Here is a 27,763-nt window from a genome sequence, read left to right as displayed (position 1 = left end):
ATGATATGGTCCCCCTGCACACCTGCGATATGGTCCCCTGCACACCTGCGATATGGCCCCCATGCACACCTGCGATATGGTCCCTTGCACACCTGTGATATGGTCCCCTGCACACCTTTGATATGGTCCCCTGCACACCAGTGATATGGCCCCCCTGCACACCTGTGATATGGTCCCCTGTACACCTGTGATATGGCCCCCCTGCACACCTGTGATATGGTCCCCTGCACACCTGTGATATGGTCCCCATGCACACCTGTGATATGGTCCCCTGCACACCTGCGATATGGCCCCCGTGCACACCTGCGATATGGTCCCTTGCACACCTGTGATATGGTCCCCTGCAGACCTGTGATATGGCTCCCCTGCACACCTGTGATATGGTACCCTGCACACCTGTGATATGGTCACCTGCAGACCTGTGATATGGCTCCCCTGCACACCTGTGATATGGTACCCTGCACACCTGTGATATGGTCCCCCTGCACACCTGCGATATGGCCTCACTGCACACCTGCGATATGGTCCCCTGCACAACTGCGATATGGCCCCCCTGCACTCCTGCGATATGGCCCCCTGCGCACCTGTGATATGGTTCCTCTACACACCTGCAATATGGTCCCGATGCACACCTACGATATTGTCCCCCTTGCACACCTGCGATATGGCCCCCTGCACACCTGCGATATGGTCCCCTGCACACCTGCGATATGGTCCCCTGCACACCTGCGATATGACCCCCCTGCACACCTCCGATATGGCCCCCCTGCACACCTGCGATATGGCCCCCCTGCACACCTACGATATGGCCCCCCTGCACACCTGCGATATTGCTCCCCTGCACACCTGCGATATGGTCCCCTTGCACACCTGCGATATGGCCCCCCTGCACACCTGCGATAAGGCCCCCCTGCACACCTACGATATGGCCCCCCTGCACACCTGCGATATGGTCCACCTGCGATATGCCCCCCCCCTGCACACCTGCGATATGGTCTACCTGCGACATGGTCCCCCTGCACACCTGCAATATGGTCCCCTGTACACCTGCGATATGGTCCACTGCATACCTGTGATATGGTCCCCTGCACACCTGTGATATGGTCCGCCTGCACACCTGTGATATGATCCCCCTGCACACCTGTGATATGGTCCCCCTGCACACCTGTGATCTGGTTCCCCTGCACACCTGTGATCTGGTTCCCCTGCACACCTGTGATATGGTCCCACTGCACACCTGTGATATGGTCCACCTGCGATATGGCCCCCCTGCACACCTCCTATATGGTCCCCCTGCACACCTGTGATATGGTCCACTGCATACCTGTGATATGGTCCCCTGCACACCTGTGATATGGTCCGCCTGCACACCTGTGATATGATCCCCCTGCACACCTGTGATATGGTCCCCCTGCACACCTGTGATCTGGTTCCCCTGCACACCTGTGATCTGGTTCCCCTGCACACCTGTGATATGGTCCCACTGCACACCTGTGATATGGTCCACCTGCGATATGGCCCCCCTGCACACCTGTGATATGGTCCCCCTGCAAACCTGCGATATGGCTCCGCTGCACACCTGTGATATGGTCCCCTGCACACCTGTAATATGGTCCCCCTGCACACCTGTGATATGGTCCCCTGCACACCTGTGATATGGTTCCCTGCACACCTGCGATATGGCCCCCCTGCACACCTGCGATATGGCCCCCCTGCACACCGGCGATATGGCCCCCCTGCACACCTGCGATATGGCCCCCCTGCACACCTGTGATATGGCCCCCCTGCACACCTGTGATATGGTCCCCCTGCACACCTGCGATATGGCTCCGCTGCACACCTGTGATAAGGTCCCCTGCACACCTGTGATATGGCCCCCCTGCACACCTGCGATATCGTCCCCCTGCACACCTGCGATATGGTCCACCTGCGATATGGTCCCCCTGCACACCTGCGATATGGCTCCCCTGCACACCTGCGATATCGTCCCCCTGCACACCTGCGATATGGTTCCCTGCACACCTGCGATATGGCCCCCCTGCACACCTGCGATATGGCCCCCCTGCACACCGGCGATATGGCCCCCCTGCACACCTGCGATATGGCCCCCCTGCACACCTGTGATATGGCCCCCCTGCACACCTGCGATATCGTCCCCCTGCACACCTGCGATATGGTCCACCTGCGATATGGTCCCCCTGCACACCTGCGATATGGCTCCCCTGCACACCTGCGATATCGTCCCCCTGCACACCTGCGATATGGTCCCCCTGCACACCTGGGATATGGTCCCCCTGCACACCTGCGATATGGCCCCCCTGCACACCTGCGATATGGCCCCCCTGCACACCTGTGATATGGTCCCCTGCACACCTGTGATATGATCCCCCTGCACACCTGTGATATGGTCCCCCTGCACACCTGTGATATGGTCCCCCTGCATACCTGTGATATGGTCCCCCTGCACACCTGTGATATGGTCCACCTGCGATATGGCCCCCCTGCACTCCTGTCATATGGTCCCCCTGCACACCTGCGATATGGCTCCGCTGCACACCTGTGATAAGGTCCCCTGCACACCTGTGATATGGTCCCCCTACACATCTGTGATATGGTCCCCCTGCACACCTGTGATATGGTCCCCCTGCACACCTGTGATATGGTCCCCCTGCACACCTGTGATATGGTCCCCCTGCACACCTGTGATCTGGTTCCCCTGCACACCTGTGTTATGGTCCCCCTGCACACCTGTGATATGGTCCACCTGCGATATGGCCCCCCTGCACACCTGCGATATGGCTCCGCTGCACACCTGTGATATGGTCCCCCTGCACACCTGTGATATGGTCCCCTGCACACCTGTGATATGGTCCCCCTGCACACCTGTGATATGGTCCACCTGCGATATGGCCCCCCTGAACACCTGTGATATGGTCCCCCTGCACACCTGCGATATGGCTCCGCTGCACACCTGTGATAAGGTCCCCTGCACACCTGTGATATGGCCCCCCTGCACACCTGCGATATCGTCCCCCTGCACACCTGCGATATGGTCCACCTGCGATATGGTCCCCCTGCACACCTGCGATATGGCTCCCCTGCACACCTGCGATATCGTCCCCCTGCACACCTGCGATATGGTTCCCTGCACACCTTCGATATGGCCCCCCTGCACACCTGCGATATGGCCCCCCTGCACACCGGCGATATGGCCCCCCCTGCACACCTGCGATATGGCCCCCCTGCACACCTGTGATATGGCCCCCCTGCACACCTGCGATATCGTCCCCCTGCACACCTGCGATATGGTCCACCTGCGATATGGTCCCCCTGCACACCTGCGATATGGCTCCCCTGCACACCTGCGATATCGTCCCCCTGCATACCTGCGATATGGTCCCCCTGCACACCTGGGATATGGTCCCCCTGCACACCTGCGATATGGCCCCCCTGCACACCTGCGATATGGCCCCCCTGCACACCTGTGATATGGTCCCCTGCACACCTGTGATATGATCCCCCTGCACACCTGTGATATGGTCCCCCTGCACACCTGTGATATGGTCCCCCTGCATACCTGTGATATGGTCCCCCTGCACACCTGTGATATGGTCCACCTGCGATATGGCCCCCCTGCACTCCTGTCATATGGTCCCCCTGCACACCTGTGATATGGCTCCGCTGCACACCTGTGATAAGGTCCCCTGCACACCTGTGATATGGTCCCCCTACACATCTGTGATATGGTCCCCCTGCACACCTGTGATATGGTCCCCCTGCACACCTGTGATATGGTCCCCCTGCACACCTGCGATATGGCTCCGCTGCACACCTGTGATATGGTCCCCCTGCACACCTGTGATATGGTCCCCTGCACACCTGTGATATGGTCCCCCTGCACACCTGTGATATGATCCACCTGCGATATGGCCCCCCTGAACACCTGTGATATGGTCCCCCTGCACACCTGCGATATGGCTCCGCTGCACACCTGTGATAAGGTCCCCTGCACACCTGTGATATGGCCCCCCTGCACACCTGCGATATCGTCCCCCTGCACACCTGCGATATGGTCCACCTGCGATATGGTCCCCCTGCACACCTGCGATATGGCTCCCCTGCACACCTGCGATATCGTCCCCCTGCACACCTGCGATATGGTTCCCTGCACACCTGCGATATGGCCCCCCTGCACACCTGCGATATGGCCCCCCTGCACACCGGCGATATGGCCCCCCTGCACACCTGCGTTATGGCCCCCCTGCACACCTGTGATATGGCCCCCCTGCACACCTGCGATATCGTCCCCCTGCACACCTGCGATATGGTCCACCTGCGATATGGTCCCCCTGCACACCTGCGATATGGCTCCCCTGCACACCTGCGATATCGTCCCCCTGCACACCTGCGATATGGTCCCCCTGCACACCTGGGATATGGTCCCCCTGCACACCTGCGATATGGCCCCCCTGCACACCTGCGATATGGTCCCCCTGCACACCTGCGATATGGCCCCCCTGCACACCTGCGATATGGCCCCCCTGCACACCTGTGATATGGTCCCCTGCACACCTGTGATATGATCCCCCTGCACACCTGTGATATGGTCCCCCTGCACACCTGTGATATGGTCCCCCTGCATACCTGTGATATGGTCCCCCTGCACACCTGTGATATGGTCCACCTGCGATATGGCCCCCCTGCACTCCTGTGATATGGTCCCCCTGCACACCTGCGATATGGCTCCGCTGCACACCTGTGATAAGGTCCCCTGCACACCTGTGATATGGTCCCCCTACACATCTGTGATATGGTCCCCCTGCACACCTGTGATATGATCCCCCTGCACACCTGTGATATGGTCCCCCTGCACACCTGTGATATGGTCCCCCTGCACACCTGTGATATGGTTCCCCTGCACACCTGTGATATGGTCCCCCTGCACACCTGTGATATATTCCACCTGCGATATGGCCCCCCTGCACACCTGTGATATGGTCCCCCTGCACACCTGCGATATGGCTCCGCTGCACACCTGTGATATGGTCCCCCTGCACACCTGTGATATGGTCCCCTGCACACCTGTGATATGGTCCCCCTGCACACCTGTGATATGGCCCCCCTGCACACCAGCGAAATGGCCCCCCTGAACAACTGCGATATGGCCCCCCTGCACACCTGTGATATGGCCCCCCTGCACACCTGCGATATCGTCCCCCTGCACACCTGCGATATGGTCCACCTGCGATATGGTCCCCCTGCACACCTGCGATATGGCTCCCCTGCACACCTGCGATATGGCCCCCCTGCACACATGTGATATGGTCCCCCTGCACACCTGTGATATGGTTCCCCTGCACACCTGCGATATGGCCCCCCTGCACACCTGCGATATGGCCCCCCTGCACACATGTGATATGGTCCCCTGCACACCTGCGATATCGTCCCCCTCCACACCTGCGATATGGTCCCCCTGCACACCTGCGATATGGTCCACCTACGATATAGCCCCCCCTGCACACCTGCGATATGGTCCCCTTGCACACCTGCGATATGGTCCACCTGCGATATGGCCCCCCCTGCACACCTGCGATATGGCCACCCCTGCACACCTGCGATATGGTCCCCTGCACACCTGCGATATGGCCCCCCTGCACACCTGCGATATGGCCCCCTGCACACCTGCGATATGGCTCCCCTGCACACCTGTGATATGGTCCCCTGCACATCTGTGATATGGTCCCCCTGCACACCTGTGATATGGTCCCCTGCACACCTGTGATATGGTCCCCCTGCACACCTGTGATATGGTCCCCCTGCACACCTGTGATATGGTCCCCCTGCACACCTGTGATATGGTCCACCTGCGACATGGCCCCCCTGCACACCTGTGATATGGTCCCCCTGCACACCTGTGATATGGTCCCCCTGCACACCTGTGATATGATCCCCCTGCACACCTGTGTTATGGTCCACCTGCGACATGGCCCCCCTGCACACCTGCAATATGGTCCCCTGCACACCTGCGATATGGCTCCGCTGCACACCTGTGATATGGCCCCTCTGCACACCTGTGATATGGTCCCCCTGCACACCTGCGATATGGCCCACCTGCACACCTGCGATATGGCCCCCTGCACACCTGCGATATGGCTCCGCTGCACACCTGTGATATGGCCCCCCTGCACACCTGTGATATGGTCCCCTGCACACCTGTGATATGGCCCCCCTGCACACCCGTGATATGGTCCCCCTGCACACCTGCGATATGGTCCCCTGCACATCTGCGATATGGCCCCCATGCACACCTGCGATATGGTCCCTTGCACACCTGTGATATGGTCCCCTGCACACCTTTGATATGGTCCCCTGCACAACTGCGATATGGCCCCCCTGCACTCCTGCGATATGGCCCCCTGCGCACCTGTGATATGGTTCCTCTACACACCTGCAATATGGTCCCGATGCACACCTGCGATATTGTCCCCCTTGCACACCTGCGATATGGCCCCCTGCACACCTGCGATATGGTCCCCTGCACACCTGCGATATGGTCCCCTGCACACCTGCGATATGACCCCCCTGCACACCTCCGATATGGCCCCCCTGCACACCTGCGATATGGCCCCCCTGCACACCTACGATATGGCCCCCCTGCACACCTGCGATATTGCTCCCCTGCACACCTGCGATATGGTCCCCTTGCACACCTGCGATATGGCCCCCCTGCACACCTGCGATAGGGCCCCCCTGCACACCTACGATATGGCCCCCCTGCACACCTGCGATATGGCTCCCCTGCACACCTGCAATATGGCCCCCCTGCACACCTGCGATATGGTCCACCTGCGATATGCCCCCCCCTGCACACCTGCGATATGGTCTACCTGCGACATGGTCCCCCTGCACACCTGCAATATGGTCCCCTGTACACCTGCGATACGGCTCCCCTGCACACCTCCGATATGGTCCCCCTGCACACCTGTGATATGGTCCCCTGCATACCTGTGATATGGTCCCCTGCACACCTGTGATATGGTCCGCCTGCACACCTGTGATATGATCCCCCTGCACACCTGTGATATGGTCCCCCTGCACACCTGTGATCTGGTTCCCCTGCACACCTGTGATCTGGTTCCCCTGCACACCTGTGATATGGTCCCACTCCACACCTGTGATATGGTCCACCTGCGATATGGCCCCCCTGCACACCTGTGATATGGTCCCCCTGCACACCTGCGATATGGCTCCGCTGCACACCTGTGATATGGTCCCCTGCACACCTGTAATATGGTCCCCCTGCACACCTGTGATATGGTCCCCTGCACACCTGTGATATGGTTCCCTGCACACCTGCGATATGGCCCCCCTGCACACCTGCGATATGGCCCCCCTGCACACCGGCGATATGGCCCCCCTGCACACCTGCGATATGGCCCCCCTGCACACCTGTGATATGGCCCCCTTGCACACCTGCGATATCGTCCCCCTGCACACCTGCGATATGGTCCACCTGCGATATGGTCCCCCTGCACACCTGCGATATGGCTCCCCTGCACACCTGCGATATCGTCCCCCTGCACACCTGCGATATGGTCCCCCTGCACACCTGGGATATGGTCCCCCTGCACACCTGCGATATGGCCCCCCTGCACACCTGCGATATGGCCCCCCTGCACACCTGTGATATGGTCCCCTGCACACCTGTGATATGATCCCCCTGCACACCTGTGATATGGTCCCCCTGCACACCTGTGATATGGTCCCCCTGCATACCTGTGATATGGTCCCCCTGCACACCTGTGATATGGTCCACCTGCGATATGGCCCCCCTGCACTCCTGTGATATGGTCCCCCTGCACACCTGCGATATGGCTCCGCTGCACACCTGTGATAAGGTCCCCTGCACACCTGTGATATGGTCCCCCTACACATCTGTGATATGGTCCCCCTGCACACCTGTGATATGGTCCCCCTGCACACCTGTGATATGGTCCCCCTGCACACCTGTGATATGGTCCCCCTGCACACCTGTGATATGGTCCCCCTGCACACCTGTGATCTGGTTCCCCTGCACACCTGTGATATGGTCCCCCTGCACACCTGTGATATGGTCCACCTGCGATATGGCCCCCCTGCACACCTGTGATATGGTCCCCCTGCACACCTGCGATATGGCTCCGCTGCACACCTGTGATATGGTCCCCCTGCACACCTGTGATATGGTCCCCTGCACACCTGTGATATGGTCCCCCTGCACACCTGTGATATGGTCCACCTGCGATATGGCCCCCCTGAACACCTGTGATATGGTCCCCCTGCACACCTGCGATATGGCTCCGCTGCACACCTGCGATATCGTCCCCCTGCACACCTGCGATATGGTCCACCTGCGATATGGTCCCCCTGCACACCTGCGATATGGCTCCCCTGCACACCTGCGATATCGTCCCCCTGCACACCTGCGATATGGTTCCCTGCACACCTGCGATATGGCCCCCCTGCACACCTGCGATATGGCCCCCCTGCACACCTGCGATATGGCCCCCCTGCACACCGGCGATATGGCCCCCCTGCACACCTGCGATATGGCCCCCCTCCACACCTGTGATATGGCCCCCCTGCACACCTGCGATATCGTCCCCCTGCACACCTGCGATATGGTCCACCTGCGATATGGTCCCCCTGCACACCTGCGATATGGCTCCCCTGCACACCTGCGATATCGTCCCCCTGCACACCTGCGATATGGTCCCCCTGCACACCTGGGATATGGTCCCCCTGCACACCTGCGATATGGCCCCCCTGCACACCTGCGATATGGCCCCCCTGCACACCTGTGATATGGTCCCCTGCACACCTGTGATATGATCCCCCTGCACACCTGTGATATGGTCCCCCTGCACACCTGTGATATTGTCCCCCTGCATACCTGTGATATGGTCCCCCTGCACACCTGTGATATGGTCCACCTGCGATATGGCCCCCCTGCACTCCTGTCATATGGTCCCCCTGCACACCTGCGATATGGCTCCGCTGCACACCTGTGATAAGGTCCCCTGCACACCTGTGATATGGTCCCCCTACACATCTGTGATATGGTCCCCCTGCACACCTGTGATATGGTCCCCCTGCACACCTGTGATATGGTCCCCCTGCACACCTGCGATATGGCTCTGCTGCACACCTGTGATATGGTCCCCCTGCACACCTGTGATATGGTCCCCTGCACACCTGTGATATGGTCCCCCTGCACACCTGTGATATGGTCCACCTGCGATATGGCCCCCCTGAACACCTGTGATATGGTCCCCCTGCACACCTGCGATATGGCTCCGCTGTACACCTGTGATAAGGTCCCCTGCACACCTGTGATATGGCCCCCCTGCACACCTGCGATATCGTCCCCCTGCACACCTGCGATATGGTCCACCTGCGATATGGTCCCCCTGCACACCTGCGATATGGCTCCCCTGCACACCTGCGATATCGTCCCCCTGCACACCTGCGATATGGTTCCCTGCACACCTGCGATATGGCCCCCCTGCACACCTGCGATATGGCCCCCCTGCACACCGGCGATATGGCCCCCCTGCACACCTGCGATATGGCCCCCCTGCACACCTGTGATATGGCCCCCCTGCACACCTGCGATATCGTCCCCCTGCACACCTGCGATATGGTCCACCTGCGATATGGTCCCCCTGCACACCTGCGATATGGCTCCCCTGCACACCTGCGATATCGTCCCCCTGCACACCTGCGATATGGTCCCCCTGCACACCTGGGATATGGTCCCCCTGCACACCTGCGATATGGCCCCCCTGCACACCTGCGATATGGCCCCCCTGCACACCTGTGATATGGTCCCCTGCACACCTGTGATATGATCCCCCTGCACACCTGTGATATGGTCCCCCTGCACACCTGTGATATGGTCCCCCTGCATACCTGTGATATGGTCCCCCTGCACACCTGTGATATGGTCCACCTGCGATATGGCCCCCCTGCACTCCTGTCATATGGTCCCCCTGCACACCTGCGATATGGCTCCGCTGCACACCTGTGATAAGGTCCCCTGCACACCTGTGATATGGTCCCCCTACACATCTGTGATATGGTCCCCCTGCACACCTGTGATATGGTCCCCCTGCACACCTGTGATATGGTCCCCCTGCACACCTGTGATATGGTCCCCCTGCACACCTGTGATCTGGTTCCCCTGCACACCTGTGATATGGTCCCCCTGCACACCTGTGATATATTCCACCTGCGATATGGCCCCCCTGCACACCTGTGATATGGTCCCCCTGCACACCTGCGATATGGCTCCGCTGCACACCTGTGATATGGTCCCCCTGCACACCTGTGATATGGTCCCCTGCACACCTGTGATATGTTCCCCTTGCACACCTGTGATATGGCCCCCCTGCACACCAGCGAAATGGCCCCCCTGCACACCTGCGATATGGCCCCCCTGCACACCTGTGATATGGCCCCCCTGCACACCTGCGATATCGTCCCCCTGCACACCTGCGATATGGTCCACCTGCGATATGGTCCCCCTGCACACCTGCAATATGGCTCCCCTGCACACCTGCGATATCGTCCCCCTGCACACCTGCGATATGGTCCCCCTGCACACCTGTGATATGGTTCCCCTGCACACCTGCGATATGGCCCCCCTGCACACCTGCGATATGGCCCCCCTGCACACATGTGATATGGTCCCCTGCACACCTGCGATATCGTCCCCCTCCACACCTGCGATATGGTCCCCCTGCACACCTGCGATATGGTCCACCTACGATATAGCCCCCCCTGCACACCTGCGATATGGTCCCCTTGCACACCTGCGATATGGTCCACCTGCGATATGGCCCCCCCTGCACACCTGCGATATGGCCCCCCTGCACACCTGCGATATGGTCCCCTGCACACCTGCGATATGGCCCCCCTGCACACCTGCGATATGGCCCCCTGCACACCTGCGATATGGCTCCCCTGCACACCTGTGATATGGTCCCCTGCACATCTGTGATATGGTCCCCCTGCACACCTGTGATATGGTCCCCTGAACACCTGTGATATGGTCCCCCTGCACACCTGTGATATGGTCCCCCTGCACACCTGTGATATGGTCCCCCTGCACACCTGTGATATGGTCCACCTGCGACATGGCCCCCCTGCACACCTGTGATATGGTCCCCCTGCACACCTGTGATATGGTCCCCCTGCACACCTGTGATATGGTCCCCCTGCACACCTGTGATATGGTCCACCTGCGACATGGCCCCCCTGCACACCTGCAATATGGTCCCCTGCACACCTGCGATATGGCTCCGCTGCACACCTGTGATATGGCCCCTCTGCACACCTGTGATATTGTCCCCCTGCACACCTGCGATATGGCCCACCTGCACACCTGCGATATGGCCCCCTGCACACCTGCGATATGGCTCCGCTGCACACCTGTGATATGGCCCCCCTGCACACCTGTGATATGGTCCCCTGCACACCTGCGATATGGTCCCCTGCACATCTGCGATATGGCCCCCATGCACACCTGCGATATGGTCCCTTGCACACCTGTGATATGGTCCCCTGCACACCTTTGATATGGTCCCCTGCACACCAGTGATATGGCCCCCCTGCACACCTGTGATATGGTCCCCTGTACACCTGTGATATGGCCCCCCTGCACACCTGTGATATGGTCCCCTGCACACCTGTGATATGGTCCCCATGCACACCTGTGATATGGTCCCCTGCACACCTGCGATATGGCCCCCATGCACACCTGCGATATGGTCCCTTGCACACCTGTGATATGGCCCCCTGCACACCTGTGATATGGTCCCCTGCAGACCTGTGATATGGCTCCCCTGCACACCTGTGATATGGTACCCTGCACACCTGTGATATGGTCCCCCTGCACACCTGCGATATGGCCTCACTGCACACCTGCGATATGGTCCCCTGCACAACTGCGATATGGCCCCCATGCACACCTGCGATATGGTCCCTTGCACACCTGTGATATGGCCCCCCTGCACACCTGTGATATGGCCCCCTGCACACCTGCGATATGGTCTCACAGCACACCTGCGATATGGCCCCCATGCACACCTGCGATATGGTGCCTTGCACACCTGTGATATGGTCCCCTGCACACCTGTGATATGGCCCCCTGCACACCTGTGATATGTCCTCACTGCACACCTGCGATATGGTCCCCCTGCACACCTGCGATATGGCCTCACTGCACACCTGTGATATGGTCCACTGCACACCTGCGATATTGCCTCACTGCACACTTGCGATATGGCCCCCATGCACACCTGCGATATGGTCCCTTGCACACCTGTTATATGGCCCCCCTGCACACCTGTGATATGGCCCCCTGCACACCTGCGATATGGCCCCATGCACACCTGTGATATGGCCCCCCTGCACACCTGTGATATGGTCCCCTGCACACCTGCGATGTGGCCTCACTGCACACCTGCGATATGGCCCCCATGCACACCTGCGATATGTTTCCCCTGCACACCTGTGCTATGGCCCCTTGCACACCTGCGATATGGCCTCACTGCACACCTGCAATATGGCCCCCTGCACACCTGCGATATGGCCTCACTGCACACCTGCGATATGGCCCCCCTGCACACCTGCGATATGGTCCCCTGCACACCTGTGATATGGCCCACATGCACACCTGCGATATGGTCCCCTGCACACCTGTGATATGGTCCCCTGCACAACTGTGATATGGTCCCCCTGCACACCTGCGATATGGTCCCCTGCACACCTGTGATATGGTCCCCTGCACACCTGTGATATGGCCCCCTGCACACCTGTGATATGGCCCCCTGCACATCTGTGATATGGTCCCCCTGCACACCTGTGATATGGTCCCCCTGCACACCTGTGATATGGTCCACCTGCGATATGGTCCCCTGCACACCTGCGATATGGCCCCCCTGCACACCTGCGATATGGTCCCCTGCACACCTGTGATATGGTCCCCCGCACACCTGCGATATGGCCCCCTGCACACCTGCGATATGGTCCCCTGCACACCTGTGATATGGCCCCCTGCACACCTGCGATATGGTCCCCCTGCACACCTGTGATATGGTCCCCCTGCACACCTGTGATATGGTCCCCCGCACACCTGCGATATGGCCCCCTGCACACCTGCGATATGGTCCCCTGCACACCTGTGATATGGCCCCCTGCACACCTGCGATATGGCCCCCCTGCACACCTGTGATATGGTCCACCTGCGATATGGTCCCCCTCCACACCTGCGATATGGTCCCCCTGCACACCTGCGATATGGCCTCACTACACACCTGCGATATGGTCCCTTGCACACCTGCGATATGGTCCCTTGCACACCTGCGATACGGTCCCCCGCACACCTGTGATATGGTCCCCTGCACACCTGCGATATGGTCCCCCTGCACACCTGCGATATGGCCCCCTGCACACCTGTGATATAGTCCCCCGCACACCTGCGATATGATCCGCTGCACACCTGTGATATGGTCCCCCTGCACACCTGTGATATGGTCCCCCTGCACACCTGCGATATGGTCCCCCTGTACACCTGCGATTTGGTCCCCCTGCACACCTGCGATATGGCCCCCTGCACAACTGCGATATGGCCCCCCTGCACACCTGTGATATGGTCCCCTGCACACCTGTGATATGGTCCCCCTGCACACCTGTGATATGGCCCCCTTGCACACCTGTGATATGGTCCCCCTGCACACCTGCGATATGGTCCCCCTGCACACCTGCGATATGGTCCCCCTGCACACCTGCGATAAGGCCCCCTGCACACCTGTGATATGGTCCCCCTGCACACCTGCGATATGGCCTCACTGCACACCTGCGATATGGTCCCCTGCACACCTGCGATATGGCCCCCATGCACACATGCGATATGGTCCCTTGCACAACTGTGATATGGCCCCCCTGCACACCTGTGATATGGCCCCCTGCACACCTGCGATATGGTCTCACTGCGCATCTGCGATATGGCCCCCATGCACACCTGCGATATGGTCCCTTGCGCACCTGTGATATGGCCCCCCTGCACACCTGTGATATGGCCCCCTGCACACCTGTGATATGTCCTCACTGCACACCTGCGATATGGTCCCCCTGCACACCTGCGATATGGCCTCACTGCACACCTGTGATATGGCCCCCATGCACACCTGCGATATGGTCCCCTGCACACCTGCGATATGGCCTCACTGCACACCTGCGATATGGCCCCCATGCACACCTGCTATATGGTCCCCTGCACACCTGCGATATGGCCCCCATGCACACGTGCGATATGGTCCCTTGCACACCTGTGATATGGCCCCCCTGCACACCTGTGATATGGCCCCCTGCACACCTGTGATATGGCCCCCCTGCACACCTGTGATATGGTCCATGGCACACCTGCGATATGGCCCCCATGCACACCTGCGATATGGTCCCTTGCACACCTGTGATATGGCCCCCCTGTCCACCTGTGATATGGTCCCCTGCACACCTGTGATATGGCCCCCCTGCACACCTGCGATATGGCCCCCATGCACACCTGCGATATGGTCCCTTGCACACCTGTGATATGGCCCCCCTGCCCACCTGTGATATGGTCCCCTGCACACCTGTGATATGGCCTCACTACACACCTGCGAGATGGTCCCCTGCACACCTGCGATATGGCCTCACAGCACACCTGCGATATGGTCCCCCTGCACACCTGTGATATGGCCTCACTACACACCTGCGATATGGTCCCCTGCACACCTGTGATATGGCCTCACTACACACCTGCGATATGGTCCCCTGCACACCTGCGATATGGCCTCACTACACACCTGCGATATGGCCCCCTGCACACCTGCGATATGGCCTCACTGCACACCTGCGATATGGTCCCCTGCACACCTGCCATATGGCCCCCATGCACACCTGCGATATGGTCCCTTGCACACCTGTGATATGGCCCCCCTGCCCACCTGTGATATGGTCCCCTGCACACCTGCGATATGGTCCCCTGCACACCTGTGATATGGCCTCACTACACACCTGCGATATGGTCTTCTGCACACCTGCGATATGGCCTCACTGCACACCTGCGATATGGTCCCCCTGCACACCTGTGATATGGCCCCCTGCACACCTGCGATATGGCCTCACTGCACACCTGCAATATGGCCCCCTGCACACCTGCGATATGGCCTCAATGCACACCTGCGATATGGCCCCCTGCACACCTGTGATATGGCCCCCTGCACACCTGTGATATAGTCCCCTGCACACCTGTGATATAGCCCCCATGCACACCTGCGATATAGCCCCCTGCACACCTGTGATATGGTCCCCTGCACACCTGCGATATGGTCCCCTGCACACCTGTGATATGGTCCCCTGCACAACTGTGATATGGCCCCCATGCACACCTGCGATATGGTCCACAGCACACCTGTGATATGGTCCCCTGCACACCTGTGATATGGCCCCCTGCACACTTGTGATATGGCCCCCTGCACACCTGTGATATGGTCCCCCTGCACACCTGTGATATGGTCCACCTGCGATATGGTCCCCTGCACACCTGCGATATGGCCCCCCTGCACATCTGCGATATGGTCCCCTGCACACCTGTGATATGGTCCCCCGCACACCTGCGATATGGCCTCACTACACACCTGCGATATGGCCCCCTGCACACCTGCGATATGGCCCCCAAGCACACTTGCGATATGGTCCCCTGCACACCTGCGATATGGTCCCCTGCACACCTGTGATATGGCCCCCTGCACACCTGCGATATGGTCCCCTGCACACCTGTGATATGGCCCCCTGCACACCTGTGATATGGTCCCCTGCACACCTGTGATATGGCCCCCTGCATACCTGCGATATGGTCCCCTGCACACCTGTGATATGGCCCCCTGCACAGCTGTGATATGGTCCCCCTGCACACCTGTGATATGGCCCCCTGCACATCTATGATATGGTCTCCTGCACACCTGCGATATGGCCTCACTGCACACCTGTGATATGCCCCCATGCACAACTGCGATATGGTCCCTTGAACACCTGTGATATGGCCTCACTGCACACCTGCGATATGGTCCCCCTGCACTCCTGCGATATGGTCCCCTGCACACCTGCGATATGGTCCCCCTGCACACCTGTGATATGGTCCCCCTGCACATCTGTGATATGGCCCCCATGCACACCTGCGATATGGCCCCCTGCACACCTGTGATATGGTCCCCTGCACACCTGTGATATGGCCCCCATGCACACCTGTGATATGGTCCCCTGCACACCTGCGATATGGTCCCCTGCACACCTGTGATATGGCCCCCTGCACACCTGCGATATGGTCCCCTGCACACCTGTGATATGGCCCCCTGCACACCTGTGATATGGTCCCCTGCACACCTGTGATATGGCCCCCTGCATACCTGCGATATGGTCCCCTGCACACCTGTGATATGGCCCCCTGCACAGCTGTGATATGGTCCCCCTGCACACCTGTGATATGGCCCCCTGCACATCTATGATATGGTCTCCTGCACACCTGCGATATGGCCTCACTGCACACCTGTAATATGCCCCCATGCACAACTGCGATATGGTCCCTTGAACACCTGTGATATGGCCTCACTGCACACCTGCGATATGGTCCCCCTGCACTCCTGCGATATGGTCCCCTGCACACCTGCGATATGGTCCCCCTGCACACCTGTGATATGGTCCCCCTGCACATCTGTGATATGGCCCCCATGCACACCTGCGATATGGCCCCCTGCACACCTGTGATATGGTCCCCTGCACACCTGTGATATGGCCCCCATGCACACCTGCGATATGGCCCCCTGCACACCTGTGATATGGTCCCCTGCACACCTGTGATATGGCCCCCATGCACACCTGTGATATGGCCCCCATGCACACCTGCGATATGGTCCACTGCACACCTGTGATATGGCCTCACTACACACCTGCGATATGGCTCCCTGCACACCCGTGATATGGCCCCCTGCACACCTGTGATATGGTCCCCCTGCACACCTGTGATATGGCCCCCTGCACACCTGTGATATGGTCCCCCTGCACACCTGTGATATGGTCCCCCTGCACACCTGTGATATGGTCCACCTGCGATATGGTCCCCTGCACACCTGCGATATGGCCCCCCTGCACACCTGCGATATGGTTTCCTGCACACCTGTGATATGGTCCCCTGCACACCTGTGATATGGCCTCACTTCACACCTGTGATATGGCCCCCTGCACACCTGCGATATGTCCCCCATGCACACCTGCGATATGGTCCCCTACACACCTGCGATATGGTCCCCTGCACACTTGTGATATGGCCCCCCTGCACACCTGTGATATGGTCCCTGCACACCTGCGATATGGTCCCCTGCACACCTGTGATATGGTCCACCTGCGATATGGCCCCCTGCACACCTGTGATATAGTCCCCCTGCACACCTGTGATATGGCCCCCCTGCACACCGGCGATATGGCTCCCATGCACACCTGTGATATGGTCCCCTGCACAACTGCGATATGGCCCCATGCACACCTGCGATATGGTCCCCTGCACACCTGTGATATGGCCCCCTGCACACCTGCGATATGGTCCCCTGCACACCTGCGATATGGCCCCCTGCACACCTGTGATATGGCCCCCTGCACACCTACGATATGGCCCCCTGCACACCTGCGATATGGCCCCCATGCACACCTACGATATGGCCCCCATGCACACCTGCGATATGGTCCCCCTGCACATCTGTGATATGGTCCCCTGCACACCTGCGATATGGTCCCCTGCACACCTGCGATATGGCCCCCTGCACACCTGCGATATGGTCCCCTGCACACCTGCGATATGGTCCCCCTGCACACCTGTGATATGTTCCCCCTGCACACCTGGGATATTGCCCCCTGCACACCTGCGATATGGCCCCCTGCACACCTGTGATATGGTCCTCCTGCACACCTGTGATATGTTCCCCCTGCACACCTGCGATATGGCCCCCATGCACACCTGTGATATGGTCCTCCTGCACACCTGTGAAATGGTCCCCCTGCACACCTGTGATATGGTCCTCCTGCACACCTGTGATATGGTCCTCCTGCACACCTGTGATATGGTCCCCTTGCACACCTGTGATATGGCCCCCATGCACACCTGTGATATGGCCCCCTGCACACCTGTGATATGGTCCTCCTGCACACCTGTGATATGGTTCCCCTGCACACCTGCAATATGGTCCCCCTGCACACCTGTGATATGGTCCCCCTGCACACCTGTGATATGGCCCCCTGCACACCTGCGATATGGTCCCCTGCACACCTACGATATGGCCCCCATGCACACCTGTGATATGGTCCCCCTGCACACCTGTGATATGGTCCCCCTGCACACCTGTGATATGGCCCCCTGCACACCTGCGATATGGTCCCCTGCACACCTACGATATGGCCCCCTTGCACACCTGTGATATGGTCCCCCTGCACACCTGTGATATGGTCCCCCTGCACACCTGTGATATGGCCCCCTGCACACCTGCGATATGGTCCCCTGCACACCTAAGATATGGCCCCCATGCACACCTGTGATATGGTCCCCCTGCACACCTGTGATATGGCCCCCTGCACACCTACGATATGGCCCCCATGCACACCTGTGATATGGTCCCCCTGCACACCTGTGATATGGTCCCCTGCACACCTGCGATATGGCCCCCATGCACACCTGCGATATGGCCCCCATGCACACCTGCGATATGGCCCCCATGCACACCTGCAATATGGTCCCCTGCACACCTACGATATGGCCCCCATGCACACCTGTGATATGGTCCCCCTGCACACCTGTGATATGGTCCCCCTGCACACCTGTGATATGGCCCCCTGCACACCTGCGATATGGTCCCCTGCACACCTAAGATATGGCCCCCATGCACACCTGTGATATGGTCCCCCCTGCACACCTGTGATATGGTCCCCCTGCACACCTGTGATATGGCCCCCTGCACACCTACGATATGGTCCCCTGCACATCTGTGATATGGCCCCCTGCACACCTGCGATATGGTCCCCTGCACACCTGTGATATGGCCCCCTGCACACCTGTGATATGTTCCCCTGCACACCTGTGATATGGCCCCCTGCATACCTGCGATATGGCCCCTGCACACCTGTGATATGGCCCCCTGCACAGCTGTGATATGGTCCCCCTGCACACCTGTGATATGGCCCCCTGCACATCTATGATATGAACTCCTGCACACCTGCGATATGGCCTCACTGCACACCTGTGATATGCCCCCATGCACACTTGCGATATGGTCCCTTGAACACCTGTGATATGGCCCCCCTGCACATCTGCGATATGGTCCCCTGCACACCTGTGATATGGTCCCCCGCACACCTGCGATATGGCCTCACTACACACCTGCGATATGGCCCCCTGCACACCTGCGATATGGCCCCCATGCACACCTGCGATATGGTCCCCTGCACACCTGCGATATGGTCCCCTGCACACCTGTGATATGGCCCCCTGCACACCTGCGATATGGTCCCCTGCACACCTGTGAAATGGCCCCCTGCACACCTGTGATATGGTCCCCTGCACACCTGTGATATGGCCCCCTGCATACCTGCGATATGGTCCCCTGCACACCTGTGATATGGCCCCCTGCACAGCTGTGATATGGTCCCCCTGCACACCTGTGATATGGCCCCCTGCACATCTATGATATGGTCTCCTGCACACCTGCGATATGGCCTCACTGCACACCTGTGATATGCCCCCATGCACACCTGCGATATGGTCCCTTGAACACCTGTGATATGGCCTCACTGCACACCTGCGATATGGTCCCCCTGCACTCCTGCGATATGGTCCCCTGCACACCTGCGATATGGTCCCCCTGCACACCTGTGATATGGTCCCCCTGCACATCTGTGATATGGCCCCCATGCACACCTGCGATATGGCCCCCTGCACACCTGTGATATGGTCCCCTGCACACCTGTGATATGGCCCCCATGCACACCTGCGATATGGCCCCCTGCATACCTGTGATATAGTCCCCTGCACACCTGCGATATGGTCCACTGCACACCTGTGATATGGCCTCACTACACACCTGCGATATGGCTCCCTGCACACCCGTGATATGGCCCCCTGCACACCTGCGATATGGCCCCCCTGCACACCTGCGATATGGTTTCCTGCACACCTGTGATATGGTCCCCTGCACACCTGTGATATGGCCTCACTTCACACCTGTGATATGGCCCCCTGCACACCTGCGATATGTCCCCCATGCACACCTGCGATATGGTCCCCTACACACCTGCGATATGGTCCCCTGCACACTTGTGATATGGCCCCCCTGCACACCTGTGATATGGTCCCTGCACACCTGCGATATGGTCCCCTGCACACCTGTGATATGGTCCACCTGCGATATGGCCCCCTGCACACCTGTGATATAGTCCCCCTGCACACCTGTGATATGGCCCCCCTGCACACCGGCGATATGGCTCCCATGCACACCTGTGATATGGTCCCCTGCACAACTGCGATATGGCCCCATGCACACCTGCGATATGGTCCCCTGCACACCTGTGATATGGCCCCCTGCACACCTGCGATATGGTCCCCTGCACACCTGCGATATGGCCCCCTGCACACCTGGGATATGGCCCCCTGCACACCTACGATATGGCCCCCTGCACACCTGCGATATGGCCCCCATGCACACCTACGATATGGCCCCCATGCACACCTGCGATATGGCCCCCTGCACATCTGTGATATGGTCCCCTGCACACCTGCGATATGGTCCCCTGCACACCTGCGATATGGCCCCCTGCACACCTGCGATATGGTCCCCTGCACACCTGCGATATGGTCCCCCTGCACACCTGTGATATGTTCCCCCTGCACACCTGGGATATTGCCCCCTGCACACCTGCGATATGGCCCCCTGCACACCTGTGATATGGTCCTCCTGCACACCTGTGATATGTTCCCCCTGCACACCTGCGATATGGCCCCCATGCACACCTGTGATATGGTCCTCCTGCACACCTGTGAAATGGTCCCCCTGCACACCTGTGATATGGTCCTCCTGCACACCTGTGATATGGTCCTCCTGCACACCTGTGATATGGTCCCCTTGCACACCTGTGATATGGCCCCCATGCACACCTGTGATATGGCCCCCTGCACACCTGTGATATGGTCCTCCTGCACACCTGTGATATGGTTCCCCTGCACACCTGCGATATGGTCCCCCTGCACACCTGTGATATGGTCCCCCTGCACACCTGTGATATGGCCCCCTGCACACCTGCGATATGGTCCCCTGCACACCTACGATATGGCCCCCATGCACACCTGTGATATGGTCCCCCTGCACACCTGTGATATGGTCCCCCTGCACACCTGTGATATGGCCCCCTGCACACCTGCGATATGGTCCCCTGCACACCTACGATATGGCCCCCTTGCACACCTGTGATATGGTCCCCCTGCACACCTGTGATATGGTCCCCCTGCACACCTGTGATATGGCCCCCTGCACACCTGCGATATGGTCCCCTGCACACCTAAGATATGGCCCCCATGCACACCTGTGATATGGTCCCCCTGCACACCTGTGATATGGCCCCCTGCACACCTACGATATGGCCCCCATGCACACCTGTGATATGGTCCCCCTGCACACCTGTGATATGGTCCCCTGCACACCTGCGATATGGCCCCCATGCACACCTGCGATATGGCCCCCATGCACACCTGCGATATGGCCCCCATGCACACCTGCAATATGGTCCCCTGCACACCTACGTTATGGCCCCCATGCACACCTGTGATATGGTCCCCCTGCACACCTGTGATATGGTCCCCCTGCACACCTGTGATATGGCCCCCTGCACACCTGCGATATGGTCCCCTGCACACCTAAGATATGGCCCCCATGCACACCTGTGATATGGTCCCCCTGCACACCTGTGATATGGCCCCCTGCACACCTGTGATATGGCCCCCTGCACACCTACGATATGGTCCCCTGCACATCTGTGATATGGCCCCCTGCACACCTGCGATATGGTCCCCTGCACACCTGTGATATGGCCCCCTGCACACCTGTGATATGTTCCCCTGCACACCTGTGATATGGCCCCCTGCATACCTGCGATATGGCCCCTGCACACCTGTGATATGGCCCCCTGCACAGCTGTGATATGGTCCCCCTGCACACCTGTGATATGGCCCCCTGCACATCTATGATATGAACTCCTGCACACCTGCGATATGGCCTCACTGCACACCTGTGATATGCCCCCATGCACACTTGCGATATGGTCCCTTGAACACCTGTGATATGGCCCCCCTGCACATCTGCGATATGGTCCCCTGCACACCTGTGATATGGTCCCCCGCACACCTGCGATATGGCCTCACTACACACCTGCGATATGGCCCCCTGCACACCTGCGATATGGCCCCCATGCACACCTGCGATATGGTCCCCTGCACACCTGCGATATGGTCCCCTGCACACCTGTGATATGGCCCCCTGCACACCTGCGATATGGTCCCCTGCACACCTGTGAAATGGCCCCCTGCACACCTGTGATATGGTCCCCTGCACACCTGTGATATGGCCCCCTGCATACCTGCGATATGGTCACCTGCACACCTGTGATATGGCCCCCTGCACAGCTGTGATATGGTCCCCCTGCACACCTGTGATATGGCCCCCTGCACATCTATGATATGGTCTCCTGCACACCTGCGATATGGCCTCACTGCACACCTGTGATATGCCCCCATGCACACCTGCGATATGGTCCCTTGAACACCTGTGATATGGCCTCACTGCACACCTGCGATATGGTCCCCCTGCACTCCTGCGATATGGTCCCCTGCACACCTGCGATATGGTCCCCCTGCACACCTGTGATATGGTCCCCCTGCACATCTGTGATATGGCCCCCATGCACACCTGCGATATGGCCCCCTGCACACCTGTGATATGGTCCCCTGCACACCTGTGATATGGCCCCCATGCACACCTGCGATATGGCCCCCTGCATACCTGTGATATGGTCCCCTGCACACCTGCGATATGGTCCACTGCACACCTGTGATATGGCCTCACTACACACCTGCGATATGGCTCCCTGCACACCCGTGATATGGCCCCCTGCACACCTGTGATATGGTCCCCCTGCACACCTGTGATATGGCCCCCTGCACACCTGTGATATGGTCCCCCTGCACACCTGTGATATGGTCCCCCTGCACACCTGTGATATGGTCCACCTGCGATATGGTCCCCTGCACACCTGCGATATGGCCCCCCTGCACACCTGCGATATGGTTTCCTGCACACCTGTGATATGGTCCCCTGCACACCTGTGATATGGCCTCACTACACACCTGTGATATGGCCCCCTGCACACCTGCGATATGTCCCCCATGCACACCTGCGATATGGTCCCCTGCACACCTGCGATATGGTCCCCTGCACACCTGTGATATGGCCCCCCTGCACACCTGTGATATGGTCCCTGCACACCTGCGATATGGTCCCCTGCACACCTGTGATATGGTCCACCTGCGATATGGCCCCCTGCACACCTGTGATATAGTCCCCCTGCACACCTGTGATATGGCCCCCCTGCACACCGGCGATATGGCTCCCATGCACACCTGTGATATGGTCCCCTGCACAACTGCGATATGGCCCCATGCACACCTGCAATATGGTCCCCTGCACACCTGTGATATGGCCCCCTGCACACCTGCGATATGGTCCCCTGCACACCTGCGATATGGCCCCCTGCACACCTGCGATATGGCCCCCTGCACACCTGTGATATGGTCCCCTGCACACCTGTGATATGGCCCCCATGCACACCTGCGATATGGCCCCCTGCATACCTGTGATATGGTCCCCTGCACACCTGCGATATGGTCCACTGCACACCTGTGATATGGTCCCCTGCACATCTGTGATATGGCCCCCATGCACACCTGCGATATGGCCCCCTGCACACCTGTGATATGGTCCCCTGCACACCTGTGATATGGCCCCCATGCACACCTGCGATATGGCCCCCTGCATACCTGTGATATGGTCCCCTGCACACCTGCGATATGGTCCACTGCACACCTGTGATATGGCCTCACTACACACCTGCGATATGGCTCCCTGCACACCCGTGATATGGCCCCCTGCACACCTGTGATATGGTCCCCCTGCACACCTGTGATATGGCCCCCTGCACACCTGTGATATGGTCCCCCTGCACACCTGTGATATGGTCCCCCTGCACACCTGTGATATGGTCCACCTGCGATATGGTCCCCTGCACACCTGCGATATGGCCCCCCTGCACACCTGCGATATGGTTTCCTGCACACCTGTGATATGGTCCCCTGCACACCTGTGATATGGCCTCACTACACACCTGTGATATGGCCCCCTGCACACCTGCGATATGTCCCCCATGCACACCTGCGATATGGTCCCCTGCACACCTGCGATATGGTCCCCTGCACACCTGTGATATGGCCCCCCTGCACACCTGTGATATGGTCCCTGCACACCTGCGATATGGTCCCCTGCACACCTGTGATATGGTCCACCTGCGATATGGCCCCCTGCACACCTGTGATATAGTCCCCCTGCACACCTGTGATATGGCCCCCCTGCACACCGGCGATATGGCTCCCATGCACACCTGTGATATGGTCCCCTGCACAACTGCGATATGGCCCCATGCACACCTGCGATATGGTCCCCTGCACACCTGTGATATGGCCCCCTGCACACCTGCGATATGGTCCCCTGCACACCTGCGATATGGCCCCCTGCACACCTGTGATATGGCTCCCTGCACACCCGTGATATGGCCCCCTGCACACCTGTGATATGGTCCCCCTGCACACCTGTGATATGGCCCCCTGCACACCTGTGATATGGTCCCCCTGCACACCTGTGATATGGTCCCCCTGCACACCTGTGATATGGTCCACCTGCGATATGGTCCCCTGCACACCTGCGATATGGCCCCCCTGCACACCTGCGATATGGTTTCCTGCACACCTGTGATATGGTCCCCTGCACACCTGTGATATGGCCTCACTACACACCTGTGATATGGCCGCCTGCACACCTGCGATATGTCCCCCATGCACACCTGCGATATGGTCCCCTGCACACCTGCGATATGGTCCCCTGCACACCTGTGATATGGCCCCCCTGCACACCTGTGATATGGTCCCTGCACACCTGCGATATGGTCCCCTGCACACCTGTGATATGGTCCACCTGCGATATGGCCCCCTGCACACCTGTGATATAGTCCCCCTGCACACCTGTGATATGGCCCCCCTGCACACCGGCGATATGGCTCCCATGCACACCTGTGATATGGTCCCCTGCACAACTGCGATATGGCCCCATGCACACCTGCGATATGGTCCCCTGCACACCTGTGATATGGCCCCCTGCACACCTGCGATATGGTCCCCTGCACACCTGCGATATGGCCCCCTGCACACCTGTGATATGGCCCCCTGCACACCTACGATATGGCCCCCTGCACACCTGCGATATGGCCCCCATGCACACCTACGATATGGCCCCCATGCACACCTGCGATATGGTCCCCCTGCACATCTGTGATATGGTCCCCTGCACACCTGCGATATGGTCCCCTGCACACCTGTGATATGGCCCCCTGCACACCTGCGATATGGTCCCCTGCACACCTGCGATATGGTCCCCCTGCACACCTGTGATATGTTCCCCCTGCACACCTGTGATATGGCCCCCTGCACACCTGCGATATGGCCCCCTGCACACCTGTGATATGGTCCTCCTGCACACCTGTGATATGTTCCCCCTGCACACCTGCGATATGGCCCCCATGCACACCTGTGATATGGTCCTCCTGCACACCTGTGAAATGGTCCCCCTGCACACCTGTGATATGGTCCTCCTGCACACCTGTGATATGGTCCTCCTGCACACCTGTGATATGGTCCCCTTGCACACCTGTGATATGGCCCCCATGCACACCTGTGATATGGCCCCCTGCACACCTGTGATATGGTCCTCCTGCACACCTGTGATATGGTCCTCCTGCACACCTGTGATATGGTCCCCTTGCACACCTGTGATATGGCCCCCATGCACACCTGTGATATGGCCCCCTGCACACCTGTGATATGGTCCTCCTGCACACCTGTGATATGGTTCCCCTGCACACCTGTGATATGGTTCCCCTGCACACCTGCGATATGGTCCCCCTGCACACCTGTGATATGGTCCCCCTGCACACCTGTGATATGGCCCCCTGCACACCTGCGATATGGTCCCCTGCACACCTACGATATGGCCCCCATGCACACCTGCAATATGGTCCCCTGCACACCTACGATATGGCCCCCATGCACACCTGCAATATGGTCCCCTGCACACCTACGATATGGCCCCCATGCACACCTGTGATATGGTCCCCCTGCACACCTGTGATATGGTCCCCCTGCACACCTGTGATATGGCCCCCTGCACACCTGCGATATGGTCCCCTGCACACCTAAGATATGGCCCCCATGCACACCTGTGATATGGTCCCCCTGCACACCTGTGATATGGTCCCCCTGCACACCTGTGATATGGCCCCCTGCACACCTACGATATGGTCCCCTGCACACCTGTGATATGGCCCCCTGCACACCTGCGATATGGTCCCCTGCACACCTGTGATATGGCCCCCTGCACACCTGTGATATGGTCCCCTGCACACCTGTGATATGGCCCCCTGCATACCTGCGATATGGCCCCTGCACACCTGTGATATGGCCCCCTGCACAGCTGTGATATGGTCCCCCTGCACACCTGTGATATGGCCCCCTGCACATCTATGATATGAACTCCTGCACACCTGCGATATGGCCTCACTGCACACCTGTGATATGCCCCCATGCACACCTGCGATATGGTGCCTTGAACACCTGTGATATGGCCTCACTGCACACCTGCGATATGGTCCCCCTGCACTCCTGCGATATGGTCCCCTGCACAACTGCGATATGGTCCCCCTGCACACCTGTGTTATGGTCCCCCTGCACATCTGTGATATGGCCCCCATGTACACCTGCGATATGGCCCCCTGCACACCTGTGATATGGTCCCCTGCACTCCTGTGATATGGCCCCCATGCACACCTGCGATATGGCCCCCTGCATACCTGTGATATGGTCCACTGCACACCTGTGATATGGCCTCACTACACACCTGCGATATGGCTCCCTGCACACCCGTGATATGGCCCCCTGCACACCTGTGATATGGTCCCCCTGCACACCTGTGATATGGTCCCCCTGCACACCTGCGATATGGCCCCCCTGCACACCTGCGATATGGTTTCCTGCACACCTGTGATATGGTCCCCTGCACACCTGTGATATGGCCTCACTACACACCTGTGATATGGCCCCCTGCACACCTGCGATATGTCCCCCATGCATACCTGCGATATGGTCCCCTGCACACCTGCGATATGGTCCCCTGCACACCTGTGATATGACCCCCCTGCACACCTGCGATATGGTCCCTGCACACCTGCGATATGGTCCCCCTGCACATCTGTGATATGGCCCCCATGCACA

At 59.2% G+C, this 27,763-nt stretch overlaps 1 protein-coding gene across 1 annotated transcript in view; it reads right to left on the bottom strand.

The window, feature by feature from the left end:
- Positions 1-27,763, bottom strand: part of LOC138674359 (zona pellucida sperm-binding protein 3-like) — a 101,338-nt gene that overhangs the window by 22,646 nt on the left and 50,929 nt on the right. The gene's annotated exons all lie outside the window — the stretch shown is intronic.

The sequence above is a fragment of the Ranitomeya imitator genome, chromosome 4 (assembly GCF_032444005.1).
Source record: "Ranitomeya imitator isolate aRanImi1 chromosome 4, aRanImi1.pri, whole genome shotgun sequence".
In the NCBI taxonomy this organism is placed as follows: Eukaryota; Metazoa; Chordata; class Amphibia; order Anura; family Dendrobatidae; genus Ranitomeya; species Ranitomeya imitator.
Note: the sequence above shows the minus strand (reverse complement) of the source record. Positions and strands in the feature narration are given on the sequence as shown.